This window comes from Moschus berezovskii, chromosome X, assembly GCF_049115385.1.
Source record: "Moschus berezovskii isolate FMDL1 chromosome X, NW_MosBer_1.0, whole genome shotgun sequence".
In the NCBI taxonomy this organism is placed as follows: domain Eukaryota; kingdom Metazoa; phylum Chordata; class Mammalia; order Artiodactyla; family Moschidae; genus Moschus; species Moschus berezovskii.
The window spans coordinates 28,080,597-28,086,701 of record NC_142488.1 but is presented as its reverse complement, the minus strand read 5'-3'; the positions used below and the strand labels follow the sequence as shown (position 1 = coordinate 28,086,701).

General features: G+C 44.7%; 1 pseudogene; it reads left to right on the top strand.

Moving 5' to 3' along the window:
• Positions 1 to 3,408: 3,408 nt before the first annotated feature.
• On the top strand, positions 3,409 to 4,816 carry LOC129563830 (BAG family molecular chaperone regulator 4 pseudogene; annotated as a pseudogene).
• Positions 4,817 to 6,105: the final 1,289 nt, after the last annotated feature.

Sequence of the window (6,105 nt, the reverse complement as noted above, 5' to 3'; positions counted from 1 at the left end):
AAAGTGCTGCACTCAACATGCCAGCAAATTTGGAGAACTCAGCAGTGACCACAGGACTGGAAAGGGTCAGTTTTCATTCCAAACCTCCCAAAAGGGCAATGCCAAAGAATGTTCAAACTACTGTACAATTGCACTCATCTCACATGCTAGCAAAGCAATGCTCAAAATTCTCCAAGGCAGGCTTCAACAGTATATGAACCAAGAACTTCCAGATGTATAAGCTGGATTTAGAAAAGGCAGAGGAACCAGAGATCAAATTGCAAACATCCACTGGATCCTAGAAAAAGCAAGAGAGTTCCAGAAAAGCATCTACTTCTGCTTTACTGACTACACCAAAGCCTTTGACTCTGTGGATCACAACAAATTGTGGAAAATTTTTCAAGAGATGGGAATACCAGACCACCTCACCTGCCTCTTGAGAAATCTGTATGCAGGTCAAGAAGTGACAGTTAGAACTGGACATGGAACAACAGACTGGTTCCAAATCAGGAAAGCAGTACATCAAGGCTGTATATTGTCACCCTGCTTATTTAACTTATATGCAGAGTACATCATGCCAAATGCTATGCTGGATGAGGCACAAGCTGGAATCAAGATTGCCGGGAGAAATATCAATAACCTCAGATATGCAGATAACACCCCCCTTAAGGCAGAAAGTGTAGAAGAAATAAAGAGCCTCTTGATGAAAGTGAAAGAGGAGATGAAAAAGTTGTCTTAAAACTCAACATTCAGAAAACTAAGATCATGGCACCTGGTCCCATCACTTCATGGCAAATAGATGGGGAAACAGTGAGAAACTTTATTTTGGGGGGCTCCAAAATCACTGCAGATGATGACTGCAGCCATGCAATTAAAAGACACTTGCTCCTTGGAAGAAAAGTTATGACCAACCGAGACAGCATATTAAAAAGCAGAGACATTACTTTGCCAACAAAGGTCAGTCTAGTCAAAGCTATGGTTTTTCCTGTAGTCATGTATGGATGTGAGAGTTGGACTATAAAGAAAGCTGAGGGCCAAAGAATTGATGCTTTTGAACTGTGATGTTGGAGAAGACTCTTGAGAGTCCCTTGGACTGTGAGGAGATCAAACCAGTCCATCCTAAAAGAAATCAGTCCTGAATATTCATTGGAAGGACTAATGCTGAAGCTGAAACTCCAATACTTTGGTCACCTGATGCAAAGAACTGACTCATTGGTAAAGACCCTGATGCTGGGAAAAGATTGAGGGTGGGAGGAGAAGGGGACGACAGAGGAAGAGATGGTTGGATGGCATCACCGACTCTATGGACATGAGTTTGAGTAAACTCCGGGAGTTGGCGATGGACAGTGAGGCCTGGCGTGTTGCAGTCCATGGGGTCAGAAAGAGTGGGACATGACTGAGCGACTTAATTGAGCTGAACTCTCCTTCCCCCACTGTGTCCACAAGTCTGTTATGCCTGTCTCTATGTCTATTCTTGCCCTGAAAATAGCTTCATCAGTACCATCTTTCTAGATTCCACATATATGCATTAATATATATTCCTCTCTTTCTGACTTACTTCACTCTGTGTAATAGGCTCTAGGTTCCTCTACTAGGTTTTTAAATTTTAGTCAAACTAATAGGAAACTGAAAAAAACTGTTATACGTTTTGAAGCAACTGATGAACTGTAAGAAATGAGACTAGAGTTTACCTTGCTCCTAGGAACATTTCTCTTTAAAGGATCCAAGGCTGATGGCATTCAGTCCAAGTAAAAGTAAATACTAGTAGACGGAAGAGTTAATAACATTTTCATCACCAGGATATAGTTTTTGCTATTTACCTTTTACAATCTTTACATGAAGCATGAAATACTTAAACAGGACTACAAATTGGAATGAAAGCTTTAGCAGCCTTGACAATGTAAAATAAATAAAGGAAAAGCTGATGATACGTGAGAAGTGGAAGGAAGAAACAGAAAAAAGGGAGGATATATTCATCTCACAGTGTAGAAAGTAGAAAGATGACAGTTAAAACTTGATAGGGTATGACATAGAGTTTAAGGTGCATTATTTAAAGCTGCAAAAAGCAAACAATAAAAACAATAATAATAACACGGGGAATATATGGAGAAAGTGGAGCTTTATGTATATTATTGAGTTATAATAGCAATCAACAGGAAATCATACAGTTTGCACAATTAATAAAAACAGAAGTAAGAGATGGGAATTAGGGTTAATAGTATTGAATAAAACTTACATTTTTCATAAAGTTGTAAATAGACATAATTTAAAGTTGATAAAGCAAGAATAGATGCATAAGCATATTATTTAGACATTAAAGAACTAAAGAACCAAAGAACTAAAAAAGGTTAAAGAGGTAGCACCTGGAAAATGCCCCGAAGGTGTGACAAGCAAGGCCTAGAGACTGTTGCTTTTCATTGTAAACTTTTCTGTACTACTTAATTGTTCACTACCATCTGTATTATTGGGTTGGCCAAAAAGTTCATTCAGGTTTCCATAAGCTGTTCCTCAACGAACTTTTTGGCCAACCCAATATTACTTAGCTATAAAAGTATGAAGTTTCAAAGTAAGATTTATTTGGGGAGATGATCAATTATAATCCTCTTGCTGTGAGTGATTTCAGCTTTTACTTTGGAGAGAGAAGAAAAAGAGAGAATCTTAAATGAGAATGAATATACATTATGGGATCCAGAAACTGGGAAGCCAGAAAAGAAAATTAAGAAAGATAGGGGGGAAAAAAGAATCACTACCAGGTTAAAAATAAATGGTAAACAAAGATTCTTATTTTACTTAGAATGTTTCCTTCAAAATTCCATATGATTTGAAATAATTCATGCTTTGAAAACTTGGGTAACACATCCAGAAATGCTGGTATTAATAGAATGGGCTGACTTTCCAATCTCTCAACTTCCTAGGTCAATTCACGGTTTACACTATTTCCAAATAAATTCTAACGTCAATCTGATCTTATCACGTCCTCCTCAAACTCTCTAGTGGCTCTTCAATACCTATTCAATTAACTATTACATCCTCACCTTGATATTCTGGGCCCTGAATAATACGGATTCAACATCTAAGTTGCCCATGATTACACTACTGGAAAAGACTCTGATGCTGGGAAAGGTTGGGGGCGGGAGGAGAAGGGGACGACGGAGAATGAGATGGCTGGATGGCATCACCGACTCTGTGGACATGAGTTTGAGTGTACTCCGGGAGTTGGTGATGGACAGGGAGGCCTGGCGTGCTGTGATTCATGGGGTCGCGGAGAGTCGGACACGACTGAGCGACTGAACTGAACTGAACTGAACTGAAGCGTTAACGTGGAAATTTAAACAGAAGCAGCATAGCCTTTGAAGCCTGCGCTCTTTCATCCAATCCATACAGCTTCTCATGTGAAACTCACCTGTGTACATATAAATCCATGTAAGAATGGTCATGGCAGGCCGGCCATGGGGGGCCGGACAGGAAGCGCCTGGGGGCGGCAGAGCCCATGCTGGCCTGTCTTATGGCCGCTACTACGGGCCTGGGGGTGGAGACGAGCCGGTGCACCCGCCTGCGCCCATCTACCCCCACGCCCAGAGCCTCCCCAGCCTCCCATTTCCTGGCAGGGCCGCGGGGGTGGCCCGGCGGAGACCACCAGGCCGGGGGAAGGAGGAGGCGGCAATGGCTACTAGGCGTCTGGAGGCGCCTGGTCAGAGCCGGGTCGTGCTGGCGGAGGCCACCAGGAGCAGCCACTATATCCTAGTTACAATTCTAACTATTGGAATTCTGCTGCCCGACCTCGGGCTCCTTACCCAAGTACACACCCTGGAAGACGGGAAATGCAAAGCCAGTTTGAATTCTTATACAAATGGGGTTTATGACCTACCATACCCCACTGGCCGGGGGACAAATACCGCCTCATACCCTGGGGCCTATTCCACACCTGGGTATGCTCAGACCAATTACTCCACAGAGGTTCCTAGCACTTACCATTCAGCTGGCAACAGCCCAACCCCAGTCTTCCATTGGATGTACCCCCAGCAGGACTGCCAGCCTGAAGCGCCCCATCTTGAGGGGCAGGTTCCAGGGTATCCTGCTTCACAGAACCCTGGAATGAGCGTATCCATTACCCTTAAGGGGATGGTAATCGTAGTGTTCCACAACTAGGACCAACCGTAAGACCCCAGGAGGACTCATGAGCTCCTCCAGGTGCTTATGGAATAGGAACCCGGTACACCTGGCCTTCAGCTGTGCCCTCGGCACCACCGGGGAGTCTCTACATGAATGAAAGCACTTCATCATGGCCCAGCAGGGGCTCTCCTCAGCCGCCTCCTTCACTGCCACCCCCACAGCCTAAGGACTCCTCCTATGCCTACAGCCAAGCAGATCAAGCCATGAGCTGGCACAACTTTCCTTGCAGTGTTCATCAGTATGAGTCCTCGGGATCAGTGAATGACAGCAGTTCGGAGCCTTAGGATTCCCAGGTCCAGTAGAGTGCTGAACCTCATCTGTACGGTAATGCCACTCACGAACATCCCAGCACTCAAGACCAGGGTAATCATCTTGCTGAAGAGTGTTTTTCTTCAGATGAAGAGACTCCCCCAAGCATTAAAAAAAACATACATGTGCTGGAGAAGGTCCAGTATCTTGAGCAAGAAGTAGAAGAGTTCATAGGAAAACAGACAAAGCATACTGGCTTCTGGAAGAGATGCTAACCAAGGAACTTCTGGAACTGGATTCAGTTGAAACTGGGAGCCAGGACTCCATCCGGCAGGCCAGGAAAGAGGCGGTTTGTAAAATCCAGGCCACACTGGAAAAACTGGGAAAAAAAAAAAAGGATTATGAAGGGATTTAGAACAATGGGGAAGCCTGTTACTAACTTGACCAAAGAACTCTTGATTTTAGTTAATTACCCTTTTTGAAATGCCTGTTGATGACAAGAAGCAGTACATTCCAACTTTCCTTTGATAGAAAGCTTGAAAAACTGGTAAAGGACTTGGAAGAACAGTTGGGTTATGAGTTGTTTTCAGACCAGTGAATGTAATAGGGAGCTCTCAGGTTATGGATATTGCCAAGTAGACTTGCCCAGTAACAAATATATGGGTGTTGGCAAGCTGCTGCTTATCAGCAGGAGGGGAATTCACCTTATTGAACAGGCTCCTCAGAAACCTACAGGATAAGACTGGATGTTCTTTGGACAGGCTCTGTTATTTTTTAAACATCTGGATTACTTGTCACATTTTTGTACATTGTAACTGCTTTCACCATACACTTTGTGTGTAAATTACAGCTTCGACTTTAGCCTTCTTGGACCTCTGTTTTGTTATTTGCAGTTCACAAATATAGCATGATTCTCTAAAAAAATAAAGAATGGTCATGGGAGCATTGCCCAAACAACTGGAAGCAATCTAGATGTGCATTAGTAGAGAAAGGGATCAGCAAGTTAGGTAAGGTCACATAGTACAAGGATCAGAAATAGTTAAATGAACCAGATGTATACGTTTCCATATGAATAAATCGTTAAAGAAAAAGGTAGATTGAGAATAGCAACTTGTCGAAGATTAAGTACAATATGATTCTGCTCAGGTAATGTTTAATAATGGGCTTCCCTGGTGGCTCAGAGGTTAAAGCGTCTGCCTCCAATGCGGGAGACCTGGGTTCGATCCCTGGGTCGGGAAGATCCCCTGGAGAAGGAAATGGTAACCCACTCCAGTATTCTTGCCTGGAGAATCCCATGGTCGGAGAAGCCTGGTAGGCTACAGTCCACGGGGTCGCATAGAGTCGGACACAACTGAGCGATGGAACGGAACGGAATGTTTAATAATATACCTATCTTATAAAGAAGTAACAAAAAGAGTATCAGCAAAAATACAGATAAAAATCAGGATGGTGATTATCTTTATGGAGTGAGGGTAAAGAATGAGAAGGGTCAAAAGAGCCTGTCGCCGCGCTCTCCCCCCTCCCGGCGCTTCCCCCCGCGGGGGGCCGCTTCCCACGAGGGGGGCGCGTTCCCCGCGGGGGTGCGCCGGTGTCCGGGGGGGCCGGGCCGCCCCTCCCACGGCGCGACCGCTCTCCCACCCCGGCCCGCCCTCCGAGCGGGGGTGGGTCGGGGCGGGGCGGACTGTCCCCAGTGCGCCCCGGGCG